General features: G+C 35.1%; 1 long non-coding RNA gene across 1 annotated transcript; it reads right to left on the bottom strand.

The window, feature by feature from the left end:
• Window positions 1-27,824, bottom strand: LOC143222265 (uncharacterized). The gene is made up of 3 exons (XR_013012137.1): window positions 27,686-27,824; window positions 26,706-26,816; window positions 1-446 (listed from the first exon to the last, which is right to left on the bottom strand). It is a non-coding gene; the product is annotated as an uncharacterized LOC143222265 (long non-coding RNA).
• Between the last annotated feature and the right edge of the window lie 127 nt (window positions 27,825-27,951).

Genomic DNA, 27,951 nt, shown 5'->3' with positions numbered 1-27,951 from the left:
TTTTTATTTATTGACACAACATAATACATTCAAATAATGTACTGGTTTAATGTATAGAATAAAAACAAAAGTACACCATCTATATACAAGATAGCCAAAAGTACACCATCTCCATACAAGAAAGCCAAAAGTACATCATCTCTATACAAGAAAGCCAAAAGTACACTATCTATATACAAGAAAGCCAAAAGAACACCATCTCTATACAAGAAAGCCATGTAAATATTAAACTTCCAAATATCACTTTATACATATAATTATTTTACTCACCTAAATAATTGTTTCTTAATTTTAAAAATATTTTATTCATAAATGAAACGTACTATCTCATGCTTTCTGATCATCAGTGCAGAGGACGAGATTATATCTTAATCTTGCTCGACGACACAAGTGGCTGCATGCGAAAGGTCAAATTAATTGCTGGCTCTTTCCTATAAATATTGTATCTGAAAATACAGAAATAAATAAATGAACTTCAACTAACATCATTAAACTACAAAAATCCATTGGTAGTGGCATTACATCATGAATTTTTAAGTGATCAGTAACCATTGCAAAACGTCACTAGTCCATAAACCACCTAGTCGTTAAATGACAGCTTTAAGCCATGATTAATAGTCATTGCTTAGCGTCATTTTTCCGCCTACACGATGATCATTGAATGATCTTTTTAAGCCATATATAATTGAATGATCATTTAATAACGTCATTGGTCTGTTATAATGAAGTATGTTATTAATTCGTGTGTAGTTAAAGGTCATTCCATAAAGTCATCAATCTGTGGTATGTTCATATAGCACTGACGTTACCATAGGTCTACGGATTTACAACACTACAATACAGTGTTTAATTCCCCATGGTGGGCACAGCAGATAGTCTAATGTGGCTTCATTCTACATCAAGCAAATAAAAACTTCCTCTAAGAGTGACAAGATAGGTCAGCAGTATAACAAAGAATCTTCTAGTGGCTCAGCAGTAAATCTGAAGGATTATATCACTAAAGACTGGCTTTCAATACCTGTGATGGGTACAGCCCGTGCAGCCAATTGTGTAGCTTTGTGCCTAACTACAAACAAATAGAACAAAAGAAGATTCATCAAAATATTTAGTGTGAAATGGTTATGCATTTTCTGGTAAATAAAGAGAGGATTATCACAAATTAAAAATCCCAATAAAAAATATTTATTATAGTGAGAGTGTACCTAACTTGGATCTGATGTCTCTTCTTTCTCTTAAGTTGTTTTAAGCTAACTCGGTCAGAGTGAAGAAACATTACATTACTCACATCAATCGGTAACATTAGGTTTACACAGAGCGACTAGCGATACCCATGTGACCGGTCATTCCAGATCAAAGATAAAGGACCTCATAACCTCCATAGATAATCTGACTACCAATGGAAAAGGCAGCTATCTAATTTCAAATACTGCATGCGACTTTATAGCTATCTTTCTCTCGAAAAGACGAAATCTACTATCTTAGGTAAATAAGATAAAATAATAAATGGTTTGAGCTGACAGAAAGTTAACATAAATAATACATTTTCAAAAATTCCTAAATACTTATAAACAGACAGAAAGCATATGGTATGCTTATATAGCACAATCCCGTACATACTCAGTGGCCATTGCCTATTCTAACTTAAGAGAATTCTACACTGGATTAAAATCCCGTAGTAAGTTATTCGGAGTAAATTATACAAATTTATAACTATAAATACAACATATACTTATTATTATCTATCACTGGAAATAAAGAGCTGAAGCTAAATCATATCTTGTTCTTTGTATTTTCTCTTGTTCCTTAGATTGTATAAGAACAAGTACAAGTTTCACTCTTCTATTTTTTACCTCCCGTATTATTTTCTACCAGTTTCATGACTTCAAAGATCACTCTAAGAATCACAGAAATGACAATAAAATTATCTGTGTAATTACATTTTGAGGAGTGACCTTTGACTGGTAAAAGTAAAAAAAGAAAAACAGAGCTCAATATTATGGTGTTTTATTGTATATATGAGTGAAAGTAAAGTTTATATTAAATCATAAGTTAACAATGGACCTCTGAGTCAAACAGATTATGTATTTTAATAATTCCACTGTACAACGCCCACATCAGAAATTTTCTCAATTATCTTACAAAATGTGTCTTATATGAAGTTTAGCAGTGTTTTCAATACAAAAGCTTAAAAAACTGGAAGAAATACGGTGATTTTATTTTCCAGTAGATAGAAAATTTTCTATCTACATTTTGTCTGAGGTCATGATGTTATTGTAATACGGTATCTACAGAAAAACTGTAAGATCGGCCAAAGGATGTTCTGTCAGATTTACACGTATTTCTGAATACATGTGCTACTGATGCCTACTTACAAGTATAAAGTAGCAAAATGATTGTAGTGCTACCAGTGAAACACACAGTGATGGACCATGACGAGATATCAATTACAAGAATGTAAGCCGTTTAATGAAGCTAATTTGGGTAGATAGAAAACCACTAATACCACTATGTCCATATAAAAACCCGAAGCCAAAAACTCTTTAGATTAAGCCTTTCAGATCCCTATATTTTATTCCATCTTCTCCGGATTTACGGATCTCGTGTGGACCTTAATTTGTTGCCAAACATTTTTCACTTTGTTTGGTCGACTCAGAGATTCGTTATTAAACCAATATTACGCGATGAATTAAGCTCGGGTAGTTCCCCGTGTAGCTTTGGAAAAAAAAAAAAGAACTGAATTATAAATAATCAATAACGGCTATTTTTTTTTTTTTTTTAATGGCAAAGGTTCAAATATCGAAAAGCTTTACATCAGCATAGACAAGTTCCCTCTCTCAGTTCGAGCTAACGATATAAAGACGTGTAAATATTTTGGATAGATCGTCAAAAGTTAACGTGATACAAATTACCCTACTGGAAGTTAAAGTAATTATTTGTTCTCCATTAATACTTTACTATTAAATATTTATTGTGTCCATGACTTGAAATATAAAAAGCTTCTAGTGAAACTCTCTCAGCTATTTATTATTCCTCGGCTCTGTGATTACATAGCGATTTTTAAAGTTTTTTGTTTGATTTTCCATAAAATGAAATATCATGTTTAAAAATTGTTTAGAATTTCGCACAATACTACATAAGAGTTAACTGTCGCACAATGCTACATAAGAGTTAACTGCCCATAGCCATCCCTAAATCTGAGCTGATAGACTAAATAGAAGGCAACTATTCAAAAGAACCCATTACCAGCTTTTGGTTAATTGATTATGGGATTTCATCGCAACAGTACACCCATGAAACTAAAGCAAAGATCCTGTTTTTATAACACTGGGTCACAAACATGGAATACTCGGAATAACATTCAAGCACGTTGTATCGAAATCACACTCAGTCCCTTCATAAGACAGCAACTTAGTTTTATATAAAGAAAATAAATACCGTAAGCTTAGACTTCTAGAAAAAAGAGAAATAATCACATAAAACTAGCTGTTTAGAGTATTTACTTTAGCACAAAGTTGCATACATGGCTACGTGTCGTGTCCTTACGGAGATCGATCCCAGAATTTTGGGAAAAGATTGAATCAGATGTGAGTTGTTTGAAGTTTTCAAACTAATGCGATACTTCAAGTACATATTTCATTTTGCCATCTAACAACAATTTCCCTAATTTAACAATTCACACACGACGAAAGATATTTTACCTCACGAAAAAAAAGACTAAAACAACTGATTACTACTCTGTGATACGATTGCAGTATGAACTGTGAAAATAAACAGTTTTGATATTTACTTACAATAAAAAATCATCTTATTGTATTTCACTATAGGATGACTCCATACTAACTTTGTGTCGTACAAAATAATAATAAGATAGCAATCTCACACATAGTAATAACTATGCTCGAATCACTAATTGTTTGTCGTATTGTAGCTGTTGTTTAGGAATATATATTTCTATGCTATCAGCAGTTTATTAAACAAGGTCATGCTCTTGAAGTACAGTACACTACGCAGCACATATCTATATGCATTTCGTTTGAGATCAAACATCTGGTGAAGGTAACATATGCATTGCTTATAAACAGATTTGTTTGCACACATCCACACGAGGAAGGCGAGATCGTGTGCGTGACCGACATGTTACTCATCATATTATATATACTAGCTAATATTTTGTGCTTTTGACTGACTGTGAACAGATAAAAATAAATAGAGGTTATTACGAACAGATAGGCAGTATAAAGTGATAAGTTGACTCAATCTTCTGAAGTCATATTACAGTCTCTTTAAAAGTCGTGGTATCAGCAAGCACTGCATAACAAAACAAAATTTGTCTTGATTAATAATTAATAGTGTTAGGTTAGTTACTTGGAATTAAGCACAAAGCTACATAAAGGGCTATCTGTGCTCTGCCCACCACGGATATCGAAACCCGGTTTTTAATGGTGTGAATCTGTAGACATGCCGCTGTGCCAATGGGGGGTAATAGTGTCAGAAGAACGTGGCCTTGGGTACATGTATCCACTTCTAATTTTTAAACCCGTGTTATATTTCTACTGAGAAAACACTATTAGGCTTATTATATGGTTTTATCATTACGTTGTTCATACCCCAAAAGAAAGGGAAGACACTCTAAGGCATCGAACAAAGAAGTTAGTGTCTTGTGATGAATATAACCGACTTGACTCGCGCTTCGCCAGCTTAAAATGAAAGGTTTTATACACCGTAATAACTGTTTCTCACTTTTATTTATTTATATATTCGTTTTAAAACGGAAGTTTGTAAATGAATGTCAAATTAAATGCATCAGTAATTGTTTTACTTAAAATCACTGGTTGACCTGATACATCACAGCTGAACAGGGCTTCCACACACAAACTGACCTGACCACTTTAACACTAACTGCTATAAGTCAAACAGCTGCATAATTGGGCTTTTCTCTAAAAATAACTATTAAAGGTATATAAAATAGCATATATTGTGATTACTTTATAACCAATTTCATATAAGTTAGATTATCCTGGAAAAAAAAATGCCATTTTTGATACCCTTAGCTTGGTGATTTTTTTAGAGCCATATTATGAAGCATGTATGTATGACGAATGTTTCTGACGCATGCGTATTCTGCATACGACCATATATGTCGCCCAGTGCCTCCGACTAACTGCAAGTCACTCATTTTTCTTTGGAAACCAGTACAAGTGTAGGGCTGCGGTGGCGAATGTTAACATTCCATGAAAGGCTACTAGTGAGTGGCTGCATGTCGTAAGCACTGAGATACAGGGTCGTTTCAAAAGAAATATCCGCCATTCCTTCACTTGTGAGATCACTTACTTCTTTAAAATATTTTCACTTTATATAATGTTTATGTCGTAAACATTACCACAAAAATTAAAGTTATAATGTTGACTTTAAACAAACTTGATTACTCGCTCGCATTCCGATATTTGACATGTATACACACTGATCAGGAATGTTACATATTTAATTTGGATCTTCTAACAGTATGACGAAAATTGTTTATATTTTAAATTTGTAATGCGTGGACTCAAGTTACATGTTAAAGTTTACACAATCAGAAACAGGAATATGAACTAGGTAAAACCGTTAACAAATTTTTAAGTAACGACTTTTCTTACAAATATTATGGTTGGAAATCAAGTGTATTGAAATCATGTAATGTATTTGCAGATGACAAAAGACGATTCTTCAGGTGAAGATGTGTACAACACGCACATTTTAAGTCACTCATGTCAAGTTTACAATGAACATTCTCAAACGACTCGGTACGTGTAAGTATAATTTAAGGATATTTACGGCAAAAAGTTGAAATGTCCTTCTTGGAACGAAATGTGTAAATACAAAAGACAAAAATGGTTGATAAAACATTAAGCACAAGTAATACGTCACAAAACGAAATAACAACGGCATAACAAACAACTCAGAGGGACAGGTATGGTGCGTGGCGGATTGTGTTTTTGTATTCGCAATCGAAACGTTGCGGGTTCTAAACGTGCTAGTCGTTGTGTCCATTGTTTCAGTCTGTTCAATTCTAAAATGGGTACAACTAATAGAAAGGGGTTAATCCGCGTTAGTCTGGTATTCAGTCCAGGGAATTGTGTCACAGTTCTCATCCACATACTCCACAGCAACCAGAGTTAAACATCGGTTCGTTGTACCTTTTAGAACATAAAACTTTTATGGAGTAATCTAATGACTTTAAATTAGCATTACTATTGATCACATGTGTTTCAGTACAGCCTAAATGTCAAAAATCTTTCTTCAATTTCAAATTGGGTCGCCAGTTGACCTAGTCGGTCGAGCCGACGGGTTCGCGAACCACTTAACACTCTCCGCACTTTAAGTTCTGGATGTATTATAAGGGTGACAGTCAATTTTTTTTGCGTGGATGGTAAGTGGTAAGATACTGTAACTTCCCGCTTTCCTTCTGGGCAGTAGTTCAAAAAAGAAACGGCGGCATACAGCTTTATATAGCAATTTGGCCAATAAATACAAAACTTCAAATTTCTCCAGAAAATGAAACTGTGAAAAGGGATCATATCAGAGAAGTGTATAAAAATGGGAATATTAAACTAGTGTTAACTTAGTAAGCCTTGTGCACGACCAAAAGCTGTAAATGATTTTAGACATCAAATGCAGTTAAAAACTGAAATAACTTTATACTATATCGGGGAGAAACTGTGTAATGTACTTAACACTTTTTACAGACAAAAAAAACCAATAGAAACAAAACTAAGACCAATAGAATTATCACTAACATATTATATAATATGTTTGAATAACATTTGGTCGTCCAGAGTGTGTAGTGCTTTCTGGAGAGACTTGGACATATTGTCAATGAAGTTAGAAAAAAAAATGACATTTAATCTCCTGATAATAATCCCCGTTTTAGCTTCATTAAGGCTACTTACTAACTTTATAACGAAAATTTAACATGGACTATCTCTGTTCTGCCCATCATGCGTATCGTAACCTGGATTCTAGTGCTCTGAGTCTGCAGACATACCGTTGTGCCACTGTGAGGAAATAACATAAGTAAATATTTAGACAATACTTGTTTTAAGAGATGGGAACCTTTGTTGGCAAGAGCGTGATCCGTTGATTAGTGTTCTGGAGTGTAGAACTGCATGTACTGTGTCAGTGTCCTGTTAGCTCAAAACAGTAAGAACAAGATGTTTCGTACTTTGTGGTTGTGAATACATTATAAGGATGACAGTAAACTCCAACTTTTCGATTAGAATATCCCAGTAGTTGGCGGTGGGTGGTAATGACTAGCTGCCTTCTCTCTAGTCTATCATTTCGAATTTAATGATATCTAGTGTAACTATTCATTGAATATCTTGGCGCAACTATCCGAAAACAAAATAAACAAAGTACTACGTTAGCATCGGTGCTGTGACCTCAGTAGTCTTCAACGATTACTGTCATTTGCTTTTGTCCATTCAGATCCACGAGAGTTAGAATGCTTGTAATAATAATAAATATAACATAATAATAATTATTAATGGACATTTTTAATAGGATTGCTGAATTCTTATAGGAATGGGCTATCTGCATTGTGTTCACCGCGAGAAACTGAACTTTGGATTTTAGAGTTACAGTAGGTAAACTGATTGCTGTCCCACCAAGGCCATGAACAATGTTGTTATCCAACATAGATTGTTTCTTTTGGAATTTCGCACAAAGCTACTCGAGGGCTATCTGTGCTAGCCGTCCCTAATTTAGCAGTGTAAGACTAGAGGGAAGGCAGCTAGTCATCACCACCCACCGCCAACTCTTAGGCTACTCTTTTACCAACGAATAGTTGGATTGACCGTCACATTATAACGCCCCCACGGCTGGGAGGGCGAGCATGTTTGGCGCGACGCGGGCGCGAACCCGCGACCCTCGGATTACGAGTCACACGCCTTACGCGCTAGGCCATGCCGGGCCGACCCAACATAGAATACAAAATTCCTCGTATAATCATGAGCGCAGGTGCAGTGCTTGTCCAGTGAGGGCCCTAAATAGGAATGTTTTGGCCACCTCACCACCCCCAAAAATAATACTTGCGTTATTTCTATAAACCAAAACGTTATACCAGCACTTGTGACGTGCACAGGAGGTGGGTAGCCTGGTTCAAGCGTCTGTCTTCCTTACCTTATGTCCCTAAGCTGCCCCTTTTTTGTGCCATAAAAAATGTCAACAACAAAGAACACACACACCTGATTTCACAGCTTGCTTGCTGAGAGTTATTAGGATAAAAAACAAAAGGATTTTGACGCTAAAAGAAATGGAACGCAAGGTCTTATAGGACTTCACTATAAACAACATAATTGTAATATCTTATTACGTGTTAACATGCAACAATGCTCTACTTTATATTGGATTATAAATGTGTTTACAAGACCAATTTAATAGGAACAAAATAGGATTTCTTTGTTTTTACTGGCTCTTTTAACTTATGTGTACCACAGACAATCCACAGCCTCCCCTAATATCCCTCCAAACAAAAAAGACTTGTTTTACAACGCTTGATAAACGTAGTTTTTTATTGTTGTTGGAAATGAATAAAAACCCTAAAACTCGAGCGCTTCCGAAAGTTGGATCTTCCTTCTTCAGGGGCAGATCACAGATACAAAAGCCCCGAATTTTAACGTTATAAACTATCAGATTTACCACTGAGCCACTAGAGGGCTATGGTAAAAGATTAATTCGGCAAAACCCAAATATCGAAGCTTAAAAAAAACAAAAAACTCGTTGTTCGATGACCTCAAAGAAAGGGGCTTTTAAGTGATCGAAATAACAAAATTTATTTTTCTCTAAGTATAGCACAATTCAACAGCCATGTGATGTCGAGAAACCCACTTGTTGAGAAATTTATATGCAAAAACGGCTCGTTTGGGTTGAGAAAATATTTTACATAGAAGAGCGAACAACGTTTCGACCTTCTTCGGTCATCGTCAGGTTCACAAAGAAAGAGGTAACTGACCGGAAGCTGACCACATGTTTGAAAGGGGTTGTGTAACTGAGTGTCGGAATGTAGAGGGCGGTATTAGATGTTTGAATATATAATTTTATTTATTTTATTATATTAATATAGGTATAAAGGCGTTCCTTCATACTGGTTTATTTTGGGTTTAAGTTGTTGTATAAGTAAGGCTTCTTTAATTTTGCGTTTGTTTATGTTTGTTTCTTTATTTAGTATTTGAGTGTTTTCTATGGTTATGTTGTGTTGCCTTTATACCTATATTAATATAATAAAATAAATAAAATTATATATTCAAACATCTAATACCGCCCTCTACATTCCGACACTCAGTTACACAACCCCTTTCAAACATGTGGTCAGCTTCCGGTCAGTTACCTCTTTCTTTGTGAACCTGACGAAGACCGAAGAAGGTCGAAACGTTGTTCGCTCTTCCATGTAAAATATTTTCTCAACCGAAACGAGCCGTTTTTGCATATAAATTTCTCAACAGCCATGTGTATATTTCATTTCAACTGACATAAAATTATTCTATATTACACCGTAGTCACCTGACTGAGTCAGCAAGGAAGGTTATTGTTCTTATAGAAAAAGCCAAAAACAAGCTTTTAGCACTGATGCTATGAGTTCATATCAGATGATTGGCACAGTCATCGTCAGATTACATCGTGTTTTACACGTGATGATGTTTCAGCAAATCTTGGAACTAAGCCTAAATCACGGTTAATAAGCAGACACTTTTGTCTCAGCCGTTTGCAAAATCTTAAAATAAAAGGATAAAAAACTAAGAGATACTCAAACTGAAAAGACATGGAGCGAACTGTTTAATTTGTTTTGTGGCCAAAATTTTTCTCTATTTCTTGTTTTTTATTGGCGCTACCTGCAATAACCGCCGCCAAGTGGCGTAGGTGGAGTTTCATGTTTGTTTGTAGGAGGTGTTATTCTAAGAATGTCTTTAAAAAAAACTTTTGTTTATGATGAAGGAATATATCTAAGTGCTTCAACGTGATGTAGATTTGAACTGCGTATTATGTTTTTGTTGTTGTAGAATGAAAATAATAATTAAATTGTGCAATCGATCCAAAAATGAAATTTCACATTCTTTAGGGACAGTCTTTTACCTCAGCCAAACGATGCAATTTTTTAAACATTTTTATTTGTTTTCGTTCTTCAGAAAAAGGGTCTTCTTGACTAGTACCCAAGCTTCTACAAACTGAATTTCATTACTTTTTCGATACACTATTAAAGTGTATACATTAAAATAGTTGGTTGGTTTGTTTTGAATTTCACGTAAAGCTACACGAGGGCTATCTGCGCCAGGCATCCTTAATGTAGCAGTGTATGACTACAGGAAAGGCAACTAGTCATCACTACCCACCGCCAACTCTTGAGCTACTTTTTAGCTCAACGCATAGTGGGATTGACCATTACTTTATAAAGCCTTCAGGGATAAAAGGACAAGCATGTTTGGTGGAACGAGGATTCTCACCCGCGAACCTTGGATTACGATTCGAGTGTCTTAACCACCTGGCCATGCCGAGCATAAAGTGGGTGGTTTTACGATTATATTACACTTATACAAGTACTGGTTATTGAAGTTAAATATATAATTAGATTACAGCTCTGTGTATTTCGTGTTTAAGTGTGCAGACAAAGTAACTAATTTTCAACTCATAAAACCTAACATTAATTTATTATTTTTTGCTATTTAGGTAAACATTTTTCTATTCTAAAGATAACACTTACAGAATGTGTACAATTTGATACCTTACTATCATGAACAGAACAGGCCCGGCATGGCCAGGCAGTTAGGTGCTCGACTCGTAATCTGAGGGTTGCGGGTTTGAATCCCCGTCACACCAAACATGCTCGCCCTCATATTCATGGAGGCGTTGTAATGTGACGATCACTTCCACTATTCGTTGGTAAAATAGTAACCCATGAACTGACGGTGGGTGGTGATGAGTAGCTGCCTTCCCTATAGTCTTAAACTGCTAAATTAGGGACGGCTAGGGCGGATAGCTCTTGTGTAACTTTGCGTGAAATTCAAAACAAAAATATGAACAGAACTGTAGTGTTATACCTGTAAATAATTTGTGATGTTTTTTATATATATATAACCGTATCTGTAGTGATCCAATTAAATAACAGTTAGTGTTGTTTTTATATCCTACCACGTGTGTATTTCCAAGTCTCGCGCATGTAAGATACCCGAAGATCATAAGTTTGAACAAAATATGTGAAGTGATATGTTTTAGAAAATGAATCAGATTCTTTGAGGTGAACAGTCTGATACAACCAATAAATATACATTTTTTATAAAATCATTTATTATTTACAGGGGCGTAGATTTTTTACACTCGATATGGGGGATGTTTTTTGCAACCACTTATATGGACTGTTCAATTTGCAAGTTGGTAATCTCTGATTACATGAACCTGAAAGCTGTAAACATGCAGTCACAGAGTAATCTTGTTGTCACGATACTTCAAGGTTTCCATGTAGGTTTGTATAAGTGAGGTGTTGTGAACCGTTTTCAAAATGTTAATAGAATAAAAACAAATGTGTCACAATTTAACTGCCACATGAATTTATTCCTGCACATTGCACAGTATAAAAGATGGCCATTATACTTGACAAGGTTACTAATAACTTTAATTGCATGAATTACGTTTTAAAATATTAATAAAATTGGTAATTATACTTGATAAGTTTATATCTGCTGAAAAACTATTCATGTTGTTTGATAAAAATAATTAAAATGTCTTGCGAACTCTTGAAAATTACACATCAATACAATATAGCACATAATTGTCTGACGATACAATATTTTCAAAGATTGTATTGTATTTGCCTGACCTCTGAAGCAAGACACCAAGTTCATGTACCCATTGGATAGAATCTCGAACACATTCACAAGCTTCAACTGCATGTTGAATTATTAAATTAGCCTTGTGTGCTCCGCAGTGAAAAAGCAAAGCTGACGGTTACTTCTCTTTTATTTTTGCCTGGCATCCACTGTACGCACCACTCATGTTAGCGGCTACATCATAAGTTTGTGCTCTTAAACCTGACAGTGGTAAATTGAGTCTAGTCAGTACATCAAGTCGAGGATATTGTTTCACCAGTTGTATTGGAAACAATGTACAAACCAAGAAATGTCTCATGGACGTCAAGGTTCTCATCCATGTATCATACACATATTGCTTCCTGTTCGGCACCTGTAACATCTTGAGTGCCATCAACCATTAATGCAAAGACTTTACTTTGCTGCACTTCGTGTGCTACGTTCCTCAGTATTTGGTGGCTGAACATCTCCATTATTTCATTCTGAGCCTGGAATGATGTGAATGTGGTTTTCTTTGACAAGTAGACCGTCAACTCAGGATTTTCCTCTTCCAGGAGCTTCACTAACTGCAGGAAATTCCCCTCTGTATCAGTATTTCTACTTAATGCTAAACCTTGACGCAGTAAGAAACGTAAACTTCTGAATATTTTGGCTAGACTTCTTTTGCATTCTTCCTGCTGCTTCTTTTTTCCATCATGTATCTGGACAGTCACTGGAGTTACATCAAGTGAACCTTCTGGAGATATAGCGAATCTGTGCTGAGCGAATCTTGGTGTTCGTTGAATTTCTGTTTTGCCTTTTTCCAGTTGCAAAAACCGGTGGATATGAAGGTATACTCCACTGTCCTCTCCAATGTCCCTGTAAAAAAAGCCTCTATTTTCCGCTTTGACACAGTGAAAGCATATGACTTTTTGAGTCTGATTGTCGAAGTACAGCGATGGGAACTCATCAAACCACTTGCCTTGGAAGTTGATATTTTGAGATTTTGCTTTCTCTCGTGGTATTAATTGTGCATCTGGATGATATGGCTTTCCACACTGTATCTGTAAAGTGTCAGATTTTTCATTACTGCACAAACTTATTTCACAACTATCTGGTGGTTTATGATGTGCAATAGTTGCACAAGCGTTTTCAGACTCGTCCTCTGATGCACATGGTATTTCCTCTGTATGGCAAGTTTCTATTCCTTTGCTTGAGGCTGTTGGATTATCTGCATCTGCATTGTCACTTGTAGTACTAGTAACGGGCTTGTAGAACTGTCTAATATCGGAAAGTTTCAGACGCTTGCTTGTCATAATTGGAATCTGTTTCCTAGATGACTCAACAGGCTAAAATACAGTCTTTATTGAGAAACTCTAACGTATAACGAATGAAGATAGAACAGAATGGAAGTAGGACTGAACTGTACAACGTATTTTAGTCAAACGCGCGAACCTCACAATGACTACCGAGCCGACTGACCGCCTGGGCATCACTGGGACAATAATGTGTGCTAGTTACAACACAAGTAATTGCAAGTTTCTTGAAAAATACTTAAACAATCACAAATATATTATATTCCTGTTAAAGCTCATCAAAAGGCAAACACGTTGTGATATAATGTCTATAAGCACGTATGTTAAATAAAAACACCTAAACAAAAACTAACAATACAATTCAAGTAGAGGCTTCAGGCCGTTGAAATCCCTCCTTTTGTGTTCTAATTATACAAGAAAATGCAATATTTTTACTATCTATGATAAAAGAATATATTGTTCTTTTACCATAAAGCACCAGCACTTTATTAGAGGGCGGTGATAATCTGAAATTTCATGGATTATTGAAGGCCACAAACATAGATCTAATAAGCCCTGTTGTAAAATCGAGGCCCAGACTAAAGGGACCGGAGGGGGGTGATGTAGGGCGCATCTGGATCCGAGCGACACGAACCTGTCGTTAACTGTACACTAAACGGACATTAAGGTCAGCGCCTTCGGCAGCTAAGGAGAGTAAGGCGTACGACAATAAAACTGGCTAGATATGCATAAGAACAAATGGCGCAGAAAAACCGCACAATTTACACATAAGATTGATGCAGCTACAAGCTACAAATGGCCTGCCAGATCTAGATCACAGGAGTTTACGCTCGGGAGTAATATTTTCGAATTTCATGTTCTGTTCAATCTGTTGTGATGAAAATTTTACTTAATCTTACACTATGTACAAGACGTAGGTAGATTCTGTGATGGTGCTTGCAAGCCTTGAATGTATACTTAGGCCTTCTGACTGATACTTACGAACTATCGCTTAGATCGAAAAGCTTAGAAGCACGCCTATATTAAAGATGTTCATTTCGGGTACTGAAAAAGCCTACATTTAGGCCTAATTATGTAATTCGATCGGCAAGAACACGAAAATCATAATAACAAACACAATTTGTAGGCCTGTGATGCAATAAAACAACTCAACAGACCAAACTGTAGGGAGGATGGTTGTATGCACCATACCCCCACCTAAAATGAGGGGGGTTTCCCCACCCCCATGATCTACGCAACTGATTATTTAATTGTATTTTAAGTTGGATACTAAACTTCTCAGATATATTTAAACAGGAAATATTACTTTGTATTATAGTGTTTTCATGTGCAGTTTTGAAAAAAAAAGAGGCTGAAATTTGGAGGAGATGGACTGTCAAAAACTAAACGTCTTTCTAACTTTTTTTTGGCGCAATTTCAAACTTGGCCTGTTCGTACAATACTTAGGCTGCCCCTTTTAAAACTACTGCGATACAACACATTTTATGAATTGAAATAACACATAATATTGCAAATACAATTTCCGTTAATCATATTGATTTAAAATGTGTGAAACGTTAGAGTTCAGTGGGACCGTATTATAGTACAGACGGTGCGTTCGCACAATGTTGACCTATGGAAGAGCCGCGAGTATAGATTAAATTTTTTGAGAAGGGGAACAGGCTTTATATCTCACACCTAGCACCATCACCGATTGGTACAGATTTGTAATTCAGGGACCACGTTCAGATTCAATTCCCGTACAAACAAATTAAACGATATTTTCATTTCATGAAACACAAATAATAATAAAAACAAGCAGAACATCATTTACAAACTAAAATGGTCACAGGAGAGTCTGCGCTTCTCAAAGTAACAAGATATGACTCAAATGCTTGTTTGTTTTTCTTATAGTAAAGCCACGTCGGACTATCTGCTGAGCCCACTGAGGAGAATCGAATCCTTGATTTTAGCGTTGTAAATCCGTAAACTTACCGCTGTACTAGTGGGGGGGGACTGAAATACTATTCTTTAAAAATTAACTTATAATTTTAATACTTGAAAATAGTGAAATATCAGCAACTTAAGTTGTGATATTAGAAACAAATTATTAAAACTTAACTTTTTTTTCAATAGATGGTGGTGTACGTGAACTATGTATCAACAGAAAATCAATTTAGAGTAATTGGTGCAAATGACAATTAAAAATTAATCCCGGATTGGAGAAGTATTATCTGAAATTTTAAGCAATTTGTAATTCTGTTCACAATGACGAAAATATTGTTAAATACAGGAGCAAAACGTTACTGAAAATAAAACAAAGAAAGACACAAGACGAGAAATGCAAATATAAAGAAAAGCTTAATAAAAATTGAAGTACAAAAGGAAAAAAGAGGAGCCGAGAACTTAGATAGATGTTGAGAGGTACAGTGAGACAAGAACCTTTAAAAAATTAACACAAAATTATGTGTACAAGCGTATTGAAGACACTTGGGTGTGAAAATCGCCAGGAAAATATGCAAAGTACTTTCCAAGGGAAAATGAGCGAAATATACGAGTTTGGTGGAAGGGTTATTGAACTTTGTTATCAGGCTGATATAGAAAACAACCAATAAAACAGTATACGCAGGCTAACAAAACTGTTATTGCACACTACATAAATACCAAGCATCCCATCCTCTTGTACTATGTGTCCCATACTTACAAAAATTAAAATTTTTCTCAAAACTTTACTTCTGAACATATACCAAATCGAGGTGAGCTGTTTATTCAGCCCTTGGTGTCAGGCTCTGTAGCAATCTCCAGTCATGAGAATTATCTACTGTTTCATGGGATAGATGTATTGTGTCCTACTTAAATCTTGTGTAGGCTTGCTTTACGACCATAACGTGAACAAGCGATATTTGTGGATGCTTATGATTCAATTATCTGATTGTTCAGCTATACAGATAGAGTAAGTTCAGGTATATAGAGAGAGTAAGTTATTTTAACATTTCCAGTCAGCTTCGTTTGTCTTAGAAGAGCCATGACTATTCTTTGCAGACTTATCCTCCAGCAAGATTTGGCTCTGAAATCCTAACCACCTCTTTGTTTTACCTCGCTAGTGTTCAAACTACTAATCCTTTGTACTTATTTATTTCTAGCTAAATACCCAGTATATTATCTTATAAAATTTATTCTAATTCCATATTTAGGCAAATAAAGTTGGTTTTATTATCTTTGATTTAAAAACATTCACATTATTTCGCATATTTTCACTCAACTTTAATAAACACAACGAGGCAACAGTTGAACCACCTACACGATCGATCATTTTTTCCAGTCTCTTGTTCATCAGCTGCGTTTGTTTTGAATGTACATTTGTGACTGTCTTTTGTCTCTTTTACTCCACTATTCTACTTGCAACAAATCTCTTGACTTCTCGAAACAAACTGGGTCCTCGAATCTTCCTTTATTTTGGATATCAGATGTGCTATGCCATGCCAGGCCTCACTCGTCCCATACTTGCAACATTGTCGTCTTGTTTTTATGGGTAATAATATTCTCATTGTGTTGTCGCCACAGCACTAACGTGAATAACATTCCATAAAGCACACCTGCTCTTTGAAATGAAGTATGCCGCATATTAGTTTTCTTATCTATACTAAACACTGTCTTACTTTGTGGATAAGACCGACATGGCCAGGTGGTTAGGTGGTGATGACTAGCTGCCTCTCCTCTAGTCTTACACTACCAAATTAGGGACGGCTAGCGCAGATAGCCCTCTTGCAACTTTGCGTGAAATTCGAAACAAACAATCAAATACTTTGTTGGCTTCAAGACCTAGTGAACAAAACTGTGAACCAGCGTCAACATTGTTCTCAAACAAAAAGTATAATCTGTGTATGTCTGTTTTTACTTATTTTTATTATCAGACAGTCATAGACAAGCTATACTATTGTCATCAAACATGAAAAATTTTGACCTATCGTAGTGTTGTAGCCCATGTTCCAGGAGAGATAAGCCTTAGTTTTTCGTCATTTACCTCTCACCCAAATGCATGTGGAAATGAGAATGAAATATAAAATGTTTTGAAAGATTATTCCTCACAATTTAGAAAAGATGCGCTGTTGTGAGTAGAATGTAAAAGTTCCCATTTCAGATAGTTAATTTTAAGAATACAACTCCTAGATAACTGAAGAAAAAAAGCATGCATCCAAAGTAACTAGAAAATAATGTAAACAAGATATTTAGGCAAAGAAATAACATGAACTGGTAAACAAGGTACGTATCCAACGTCACTCCAGGAACTCGTGTAAACAATGGAAGGTAGTCGAAGTGATGGCAGGTGCTAATGTAAACAAAGCACATTGTCGAAATAACTTCACGAACTCGTGTAAGAAAGGGGCATAGTCAAAGTGACTCCAGGAACTCGTGTAGGAAAGGGATATAGTCAAAGTGACTCCAGGAACTCGGGTAGGAAAGGGATATAGTCAAAGTGACTCCAGGAACTCGTGTAAGCAATGAAATGCAGTTGAAGTAATGGAAGGTGCTAGTGTAAATAAGGCACGTTGCCGAAGTTACTCCAAGAACTCGTGCAAACAATGCACGTTACCGAAATTATGCCAGGAGCTCGTGTGAACAAGGCACACAGCCGAAGTGACTCCAATAACTCGTGTAAACTAGGCACGCCGCCAAAGTCACTCCAGAAACTCGTGTAAAAGAGGCACGTAGCCGAAATCGCTCTAAGAACTTGTGTAAACGGTATACGTAGCCGAAGTATCTCCAGGAACTTTTGTAAATAAGACACATGGACAAAACAACTAAGAAGTTGGATTTTAATGTTGTTTTTTTTCATCTGCATTGTCTGTTTAATACTGTTTTGGTAAATTGTTGAACTCGTATCAAATGAGATTTTGTAAAATTAAACATGTATATAGTATCTTCAATATCCTCTCGAAGTTCACCGGTACGTTTAAGAGCTTATAACACAAAAGAAATGGTGGTTCACCCCGAGAGGATGGAAATAGAGATAACCAGTTTTGTGACTTTTGTGTTTAAACACAAAGTGGGATCTGACAAATAAGAAATATGGTTATTCTCACCATGTCATTATTAACATATTTTTTTCTGTTACTGTTTCCTTAAATGGCTTGTTGTTTAACAAGTCTATTTTTTATTATTCTAATTTACTAGTTTAGCTAGTACAAAGTTTTGTACTTCCGGAAACCGGTGGACGCGTTACCTGGTATACTTACTTGAGTTCAAAAAGTGAGTAAGACTCTACGCACGCTCTGGTTGGATGTTTCAGCCAGTGGAAAAGTTTAGCGTCTATTCTTAACGTCTGTGGAAATATTTACCATTGTTAGAGCAAGTTTTAGAAACAATATACCTTTTGGACTCTTGAACGATTAACGTTCAAATGCACTGATACATACAGCATATAAATTTAATACTGGCTTAAGTCTGAATTAAAGATATTAATTTTTTTTTAAATCGTAAATCAGACCTTTATTTTTTGAAAATGAGAAGGCTTAGGTTTTCGAATAAATTTACAAATTCGCGTATGAAATCTCTTTCAAAGTAAAACACAACAAACGAATTAGTAGGAAGATAAAATAAGATAAATCAATAAAATTGAGAATTATTCGAAGTAAGTCTAAATTATTGCTGGTTGCGAATAGTTCATGTACTCTGAAACAGCTGAGTAGGATTATTAAAATCACCTTCAAAACAGAGGCCAAAGTTCTGTCACAATATTATTACGTGCCTTCTGACGCCGTTTTCCTATTTTGTCGAAAATTCAAAATCACTAATTTTCCCCTATTTAGTGAATAGAAAATTTGTGTATGTCGTCTTGTCAGGTTAATCATTTGTAGCAAATACGTTTTAAGCAACAATCTGGAAAATGCAGATGTTCCAGACTTCGTTGAGACGGTTTCTGGGAGTTTCATTGGAACTAAGAGATTACGATGTGTACCAAACGTGTAAACCCATTACAAGCCTGCACTCCTGCGAGTGAGTGAATCGTTAATTGTTAAATATTTATTAACAACTATCAATCTGAATAAATATCATGTCACATTATTACCCTGATGTCCCCCAGTGACACAGTGGTAAGTTTACGGACTTAAAACACTAGAAACTGGATTTTGATACCCGTCATAGGTACACACAGATAGAACATTGTGTATCATTGCGCTTAACAAGCAAATTACCATGATACTTTACTATTATGCCCTATGTTTCTATATCTTGTATGGTTGCCGTTAGAGCCAGCCATCCTGACGTAGCACTTCTTGACTTCAAAAAATTACCAGCCGACCCCAAACTAGTTATGGAGAAGAAGATGCCATATTTTACCCTAATCCTCATTATCTTGTACCTTACAGTGACCTTAATGTCTTAATAATATGTCGTTGGAAGTCCTGATTATTAGTTTTAACTTTGTTTATTACTAAGCGTAAAGCTACACATCACGAATATCAAATTCCTACTTTTAACATTACAAACCTTTAGCCTTACGGCTACGCCACTGCAGGGGAAGGGGGATTAATTTTAGTAGACAGGAAAGTAGAGTTATACAGCTGCAGCGTTTGATGAATGAGGATAACGTATTGGTCTATCTGTTTGAAGTTAAACACAAAACTACACAACGGCTACCTGTTCCTCTGGGAGACGTAACCTCTATTTTTCAAATTATATCTACAATTACAGTCTGAAATTAACAACAACATATACTTCATCTACAACGTTAGACACCAGGGTTCCAAAAAAACAAACGTTGTATCTAAGGGTAAAATATCAACCATAGAACAAACATCCAAACTAAATACAAGAGTAAGCTATACAAATCAACTGCTTCTAGACTGTGTTTTTATCTGACAGAAAAAAAAAGAAGAACAACTATTAATTTAATAGTTTTTGATATTTTTTAACAATTTTGTCATTGAAATACACGTGAAAATTTTTGCGGCCTAGTTAAGATGGTTAACTATTTATAATCGTTTCTTTCTATTAGCTTTTTGTAATAATAAAATATTTTCTTTATATTTTTATGTTCAAAAACTGATCCTTGGATGCACAGCGGTAACGCTATTTGGTCCGATTGTGGACATATCGCAGACAATTCATTGTGTGTCTTTGCTCTTAAACACGAGCAAACTTCTAAAACATTTTTGAAGAAAGTGCGCGACTATATTGAATACCATTCCTCTGATACGGTCGTTGAAGTGCTTAACTGATTTTTTTCCTTTCAGCAAAAATGTCCAAATTTGTTTTCTCTAATAAAAGGACCATTTTAATACAGTATATACTGATCTTTATGTGTTTTAACGAATGTTTCAATACACTGCTTTATTGTAATATAATATCTTTATAGGTACTTTACAGATGTTTTAATTATCTAAAGAATATTTATAAATAGAACGTTTGCCTAACAAAGATACCTATTTCGCACTGTGGTATTTTTATTTGGAATTTTGTTGTCTAAAAATATATTGCATTTTCTAAGAAAACATCCCAACTTAGTGTTATCGTTACATTTTGTTGGTTTATATTTTGTGTTGCGCTTCTTTGGTTAACATCACCCTTATTGTCCTTCCTCGGTAATGCCATTCTCTTCCAGAGGTGTTTTGTTTTTAGAAGCTTTTTGTGATAACGACGAACATTTTTATTGTTGAGCTGTCGTTGTTGTAATTTTCTTCTCAGGTTTACAAATCTAAATGTTCGTTATAAATGTTACTTTTCTCTAATACTCTAATATTGTTCTCAAGTTATTTTATTTAAGAATTGAAAATGGAAGTGTAGGTAAGCTAAACAGCCACGTCAGAGAAATCAAAGTCGTATATATAATATTTATTTTTCACTACTGATCAAAGGATTGTTGTTGGTGGTTAGTAAGGACAAAGCTATACAAAGGGATATCTGTGCTTTGCCCACGACGGGTATCTAAACCCTGTTCCTAGCAGTATAAGTACGCAAACAGACCAATGTGCCAGTGGGATGCTGACCAGAGGGAAAACAGTCAACCAGCAGCATCTGTCGTCAGATGTTCTTTGCCACTTTCTGTAAATCAAAGAACAGCCCACCCTAGTGGTACAGCGACATGCCTGCCGAATTACAACTTAGAAACCAGGTTTCGATACCCGTGGTGGGCAGAGCACATATAGACTATTGTGTAGCTTTGTGCTTGATTACAAACAAAACCAACAGACCAAAGCACAAGACTGAATGTGTCTTACAACGTATCCACAGGTGAAAGTAAATACCGTGTTTCGAAGTAAAGCAGAGAGAACCAAAGACCTTTTAATATGCAGCTCAAAACATTAACCACTGATCCACGTCAGGGCCATGTCGTCGGATGGTACAGAATAGAACACTTTTCTAATATCATCGTTGCTTGTTTTTTAATATGTTTTAAAATTATACATCGCTTTAACACAGTTTTAGTTTTAAGTTATTTTAATCGTCTAATTGTTTTCCTAAATGTTTTTTTAAATGGCACGTCTGTTTATTTGTTTGTTTGTTTTAAATTTCGCGCAAAGTTATTCGAGAGCTATCCGCGCTAGCCGTCCCTAATTTAGCAGTGTAAGACTAGAGGGAAGGCAGCTAGTCATCACCACCCACCGCCAACTCTTGGGCTACTCGTTTACCAACGAATAGTGGGATTGACTGTCACGTTATAACGCTTCCACGGTAAAAAGGGCGAGCATGTTTAGTGCAACGAGGATTCGAACTTGTGACCCTCAGATTACGAGTCGAACGCCTTAACCCACCTGGTCATGCCGGCCAAATGGCACGTAACTACTGTCTGTAAGCTATTGCTTTCGTGTTTTCTGAATGATTGTTTGAAATATTTTTGAGATAACCGGTATGCATAGAGAAAAAAAAACGTTGAATGTATGAACGACGTCTAAATGAAATGAATATTGCTGGTATTAGGTGCTCTTGTTCTAAAAAAAACTCCATTTATATACACGAGCTTAAATCGATATATATTAATAACGTATTAATAAAGTACATTTTGTTTTCCAATGGGTATCAACACCCATTCTTTGACGTCCTAGAAAGTGTTGTTTCAACTGAGATGGTTGGTTTTAGCTCAGCTACAGCAATCGGATGCAGCTGAATGTTGTTTCCTGAACAACAACAACAACAAACACGTGAAGCAAATGCAGCATTTTCATTCCAAGTGTATAAAAAGTTTGACATTTTATATTTGTATGGCCAAAAGTTTGTCATTAGTGTAACTTCAAGGGTTGTAATTAGCGTCATGTTACAACTTAATGGTCAGTTTATCATTTAATCATTTGATAAACCTTATACCAAAATATTTTAATGCTGTTCTATAAAAAGAAATATGACCAAACTGCTATTATTCGACAGAGGTGATGTTTTAGAATAATTACTTGAATTCCTGGGGTTTATGTGTTGTTTTTTATTTATCAGAATGGTTGAATTGGAGACGTTAACAGTGGGGTGAAACTCATTGAAAAACGTTCAACGTTTTTTTAAAAGGGACAATTTTTGGTTTTTTATTTTCAAACATGATGGACTAGCTGATGAATGCTTAATCTTTCTATGCGATTTACTAAAAATGAATAGTGTTATTATAAACTATACCTAAAAGACTGCAATTTTAATAGAAAGTTAACAAGTTCCTAAAATATCACCCTGGTCGAATAAACTGTAAGTGAAGTATTAGGGTTAACTACAAATAGAAATGCCCATACCCAAAATACGTAAAGTAATTAGTTTAAATTGAAAAGTCTGTAGTATGTTGTAAATAAAAGCATTAATTACTAGTTATTAGGCCTATGTGAAGTTAACAATAAAAACAGGAGGAGCACTGTGCAGACAACATACTAAAAAAGAGCAAAGTGTGAGAGAAGAAGCAACGTTTAGACAATATGATGAAAATAAAGCAACGGTTAGAAGAAACGTTGAGCAGAGGAGTAGTATATAAACGAAAACTTAAAAGCGAAGCGCCTACAGACGACACGCTAGGAAGAAACTAACGTATAGATGAAAGGTTGAGAGAAGGAAAAACACATCAACGAAACGTTGATAAGATAAACAACAGGTGGATGGCAAAAAAAAAAACGTGTTAACTAAGTTTATGCTAACAAGGGAAGTAATGTACAAATGACACGTTGGAAAGGTAAAACAACATGTAGACGAAACGCTGAAAGGAGGTGGAAAGACAAGATATAGATGGAGCTCTGGGAAGAAAAGAAAAAGGAGAGGAACAACATATAAACGAAATGTAGACAGGAGAAGCAACGTGTAGGTGAAACGTTATGGTAATGTAGTACTTGGTGTCGTGCGTTACAACAACCATGTAGTGTACCTGCACACTTAAAAAGTTGCATTCTTAGCGGTTAGAGAAAATATAAAAACCATGAAGTGATTTAGCTAATTAAACCGTCATATGATGTTATGTAAAAATGTGAAGGTATATTTCTTGGAAAACTAACTTGAACATTTATCATAGCTTCAGAAGAAAAAAAAAGTTATATCAAAATCCAGTAATATAAGAGAGGTTTTTGGGGTCATAATTTGACCAGGTGTCAGTTTCATAACATCATGCTATCATAAAGATGATATGCTTCATTGTAGGGTTTTCTTAGGTAAAGATTTTGTGTACAATTCCTTAGAATGAGTGAAATTCTTATGTGATTTTGGGCTAATGAGAAGCACTAGTCAAAAATATTTGGCCACTTTCATCTCATTATTATGTAAACGAACTTTTTCATCGTTGTTCTAAAAAGAAAAACTATAATGTTGTCAGTGACCTGATGTTTTTCTCAGGACCTGAACGTCAGTTAGCTCTATAAGATAATGTAGGCCCGGCATGGCCAGGTGGTTAAGGCGCACGACTTGAACTCCAAGGGTCGCGGGTTCAAATCTCCGTCACACCAAATATGCTCGCCCCTTTTAGCCCTGAAGGCATTATAATGTGATGGTCAATCCCACTATCTGTTGGTAAAATAGAAGCCCAAGGGTTGACGGTGGGTAGTGATGACAAGCTGTCTTCTCTCTAGTTTTCCACTGCTAAATTAGGGACGGCTAGCGCAGATAGTCCTCGTGTAGCTTTGCGCAAAATTCAAAACAAACCAAACCAAGCTAATGTAGAGAAATTTTTCAAAACGTGAAGACACGTAAACGAACCATCGAGGAAATGGTTTAAGTTTTCACCAAGTCCTTGAATTAAGAGCCTTTTTTCTTTGTATAATCATCATGTTATGTAATTATTCTTCCGGTACAAAGAAGGATTTCATATAGTTGATACATAACGATGCAGTTTATGATAATAAAATGAAAAAAAACCCAACAAACTCCTTATGGGCGATAATTTAATATCGTCTGTATCATATACTGTCTCTAATGAAACTTATGAGTTTCAAGCACAGTGGAAATTTCCACTATTTGTTTAGAATATCATGTGCCTCGACATTTTTACGGATAAAGGGCGTGATGTCTGGGCTAAAATACTAATGACAAGATGGCGCCAACTTCTTATAAAAATTCATCTATTAATTCTAAGAACAGGACATTAGCACTAACTTATAGACTGTTTAGACCACTCCCCGCGTTTGTTTTTTATAGCACAGAGCAATCATGAAATAGCCTTATTTGCTGTTAGCAAACGCTTTTATATTATATTGTAGCAATTTTGTTGTACAATTCTATAATTACGCTGCAAACAGAAGTATCAGATTAAAACGCCGTCTGGATTTTTGGACTTGTTTCAATTTTTTTTTTTACTGTTTATCTGATGTTCCTAGAAAAGCATCCTTGAGCTGGATGCAACTGGAATGAAACCCCACATAGGTGGTCATGAACAATGCACAAAAAAAACAAAGAACAAAACAAACCACAATGAAGTTCGGCAAAGGTTGACAGCTATAATAATCTAACCTATGTCGTTTCCTGATACACTAATTTCATTAAATTTACTGAATTGTTGGCATTTCAAAAGATACATTCGTGCTCTTGACATAGTTAAAGAAGACAATGTATAACTAATAGTGCAAATACACAAATGTTTTGTTAACTAAATTGGCAAAACAAAAATAATAAAATAAACCACGCTTTTGGAACAGAAGAGTGTGCAGGACAGAAGAACATACAATGAAACTTTCCCAGCCTTCATGCTAATAGTTTATTGCAAAAATATGGTTTATTTTTCAATGCGTAACTATTTCGTCATAAAAGGCCTATTACATCCATTCGTTAACCGTCATGGACTACTTCTGTTTAACCAAATATTTTAAAATTTGACCAACAATCTTATACGTACCAACAGAATGTTAAATGCATTTTTGTGACAATAGCTGTCGAACCATGAATCCTATGATTCACAGAGCAGTGCTAGCAAGACTTTACAACAAGAAAAGTTATATATTTCATTTTTCATATTTAATTAAAAACATAAAAGTAATTTTTCTACAGGTAGCGTTTCAACACAACAATCTTGTCTCAAAACAAGTCTGATGAACTTCAAAGAAAGATGTTAGTTATTTAAACGATTGACAATTATTCCAGACTTTATGAACTTCGGGCATCCTAGTGGTTCAGCGGCGATTTTAAGGGCGAAGAATGTAGTGGGCATGACACAGATAGCCTATTGTACACTTTTTGCTTAACAAAAAAGAAAGAAGAAGAGAGCGATTAATAAAACAAAGCACAAGCTTGGTTATTTTTAACGCATGTTTTATATTACCTGACATAAAGTATTAATACTTATCTTATTTATTTCATCCAGTGAAATAATTCAAATTATTCATATTTTTCTAGTGCATATAACACTAGAGCAGGAGCTACTATCATTGCACATTAAGATTTGGCCGTCACTCTTATAACGCACCCGAGGCATCAAAGTGCATTGCGCAATTTATGGTAGAGAGCAGTAACTGGGCGTGACATACTAAATCTTAAATCCCCTGTTCAGGCTACCCTTGATGTCTGAGTACTGAGACCGTCCAAGGACGTCTGTAGCAGTGTGAATCTGTTTATCTAGGCCTAGGGTAACGTCACTTGTTGGTTACCTGTCTGAACTGTATCTTTAGCATATGTAATTATATTACAAAGTTACATTTTTAAGGGATTTCAGAAAAAAAAAGAATTTTAAATTAATTGTCTCTTAGTAATAATTTTATCGAAGACGTTTTTATATTAATTAAAACAACATGCTTTGTGTATCACTTTAATTACTGCATTGCTGTTATAGAATGTAATTGTATGATGACCGCAGCTAACTTCAAAGATGATAATCTAATACCTTAATACATATTTTACACGTGCATTAAGTTTGATTTTATATTCATAAAGGTAGCTGAGAAACTTTTAACATTCCCATAAATAATTTTAAAATGTTATTTCATGTGAAAATAACTGCAATTAAAGAATTTGAGACATGTTATTAAAAGTAAGACGAAAAATTGATATTTACCAATCACGTTTACTTAAGCAACTCCTTGGTTAGAAAATAATCTAATCCTCCAGACATTCGCCTAGTTACAGTAGACAAACCACAGAAAATTTCAAATCAGTATAATTAGTAGACACATCACTTCAAAAACAACATAAAGAATAACTTACAAAATAAACTTACAGATCTATCAGTATCCCGCTAGGATAGCGGTAAGTCTACGGATTTACAATGCTAAAATGAGAGGGTTCGATTCCCCTCGGTGGTCTCAGCAGATAGCTTGATGTGGCTTTGCTATAAGAAAACACACACAGATCTATCATATCTAGCCATTTAAGTCAGAATAGATAGTAGACACATCAGCTCAAAAACAACGTAAAGAATGACTTACAAAATAAACTTACAGATCTGTCATATTCAACTATCATATCTAACTATTCAAGTGAGAATAGATAGTAGATAGAGCACTTCAAAAACAACGTAAAGAATGACTTACAAAATAAACTTACAGATCTGTCATATTCAACTATATATCATATCTAACTATTCAAGTGAGAATAGATAGTAGATAGAGCACTTCAAAAACAACGCAAAGAATAACCTACATAATAAATTTACAAATTTGTCTTACAATTAATAACATGCACGCATTGAAACCTTTTGTGTAAGTACATATAAACACCTTATTATATAGGATCATATAAACAAAAAAAGTTACAGAATTTCTCTTTGTTCTCGTTAAGCGTAAAGCTACACAATGGACTATCTTTGTTCTGCCAAAGACGGGTATCGAAACCAAAGTTTTAGTGTTATAAGCCTCCAGAGTTGCCGCTGAGACATCGGAGGACTTACAGAACATACAATCACTGAATTAAATTACTAATATTCATGTATAATTTCTTAGACCTACTTATCCTAAATACTAATAATTTTAACTGTTCTTCTTATTCAGTTTAGTTTTTCCTTTCTCTTCTTACAGTTTTAGGTTAATTCAAGTGTTGAACGCCCATGTGCTAAAAACTTCACCATGTACGTCATTATATGTTACCAATTCTTCAAAAGAATGAATAAACAATAACTGGTTTTTCATTTTATTTCGCAAACTGTTCTTCTAAACCTATACTAATCAAAATTTGAAAATTAGTTTTTGCTTAAATACGTACCATGGAAGAAAATGACTTTGACCACCTTGAATTCCGTTAGATCAACATCTTACAGTTGTCTCACGTATTTATCCGAATACTCATCAGTTATAATCAAAGCTAAGTGAACTTTACATTCATAGCAAATTAATGGTGCGTCTACGCTCCGACATATCGTCGTTGGTGGCTGCAACATTTATGCACTGTGAAATAATGTTTGAAAGTTCACTAATGTCAATATAATGTGCTTCTTATTACATACAACATAAACTGTTTTATATGGAAAG

The sequence above is a fragment of the Tachypleus tridentatus genome, chromosome 8 (assembly GCF_004210375.1).
Source record: "Tachypleus tridentatus isolate NWPU-2018 chromosome 8, ASM421037v1, whole genome shotgun sequence".
NCBI lineage: Eukaryota > Metazoa > Arthropoda > Merostomata > Xiphosura > Limulidae > Tachypleus > Tachypleus tridentatus.
This window is presented reverse-complemented; position numbering and strand designations above follow the sequence as displayed.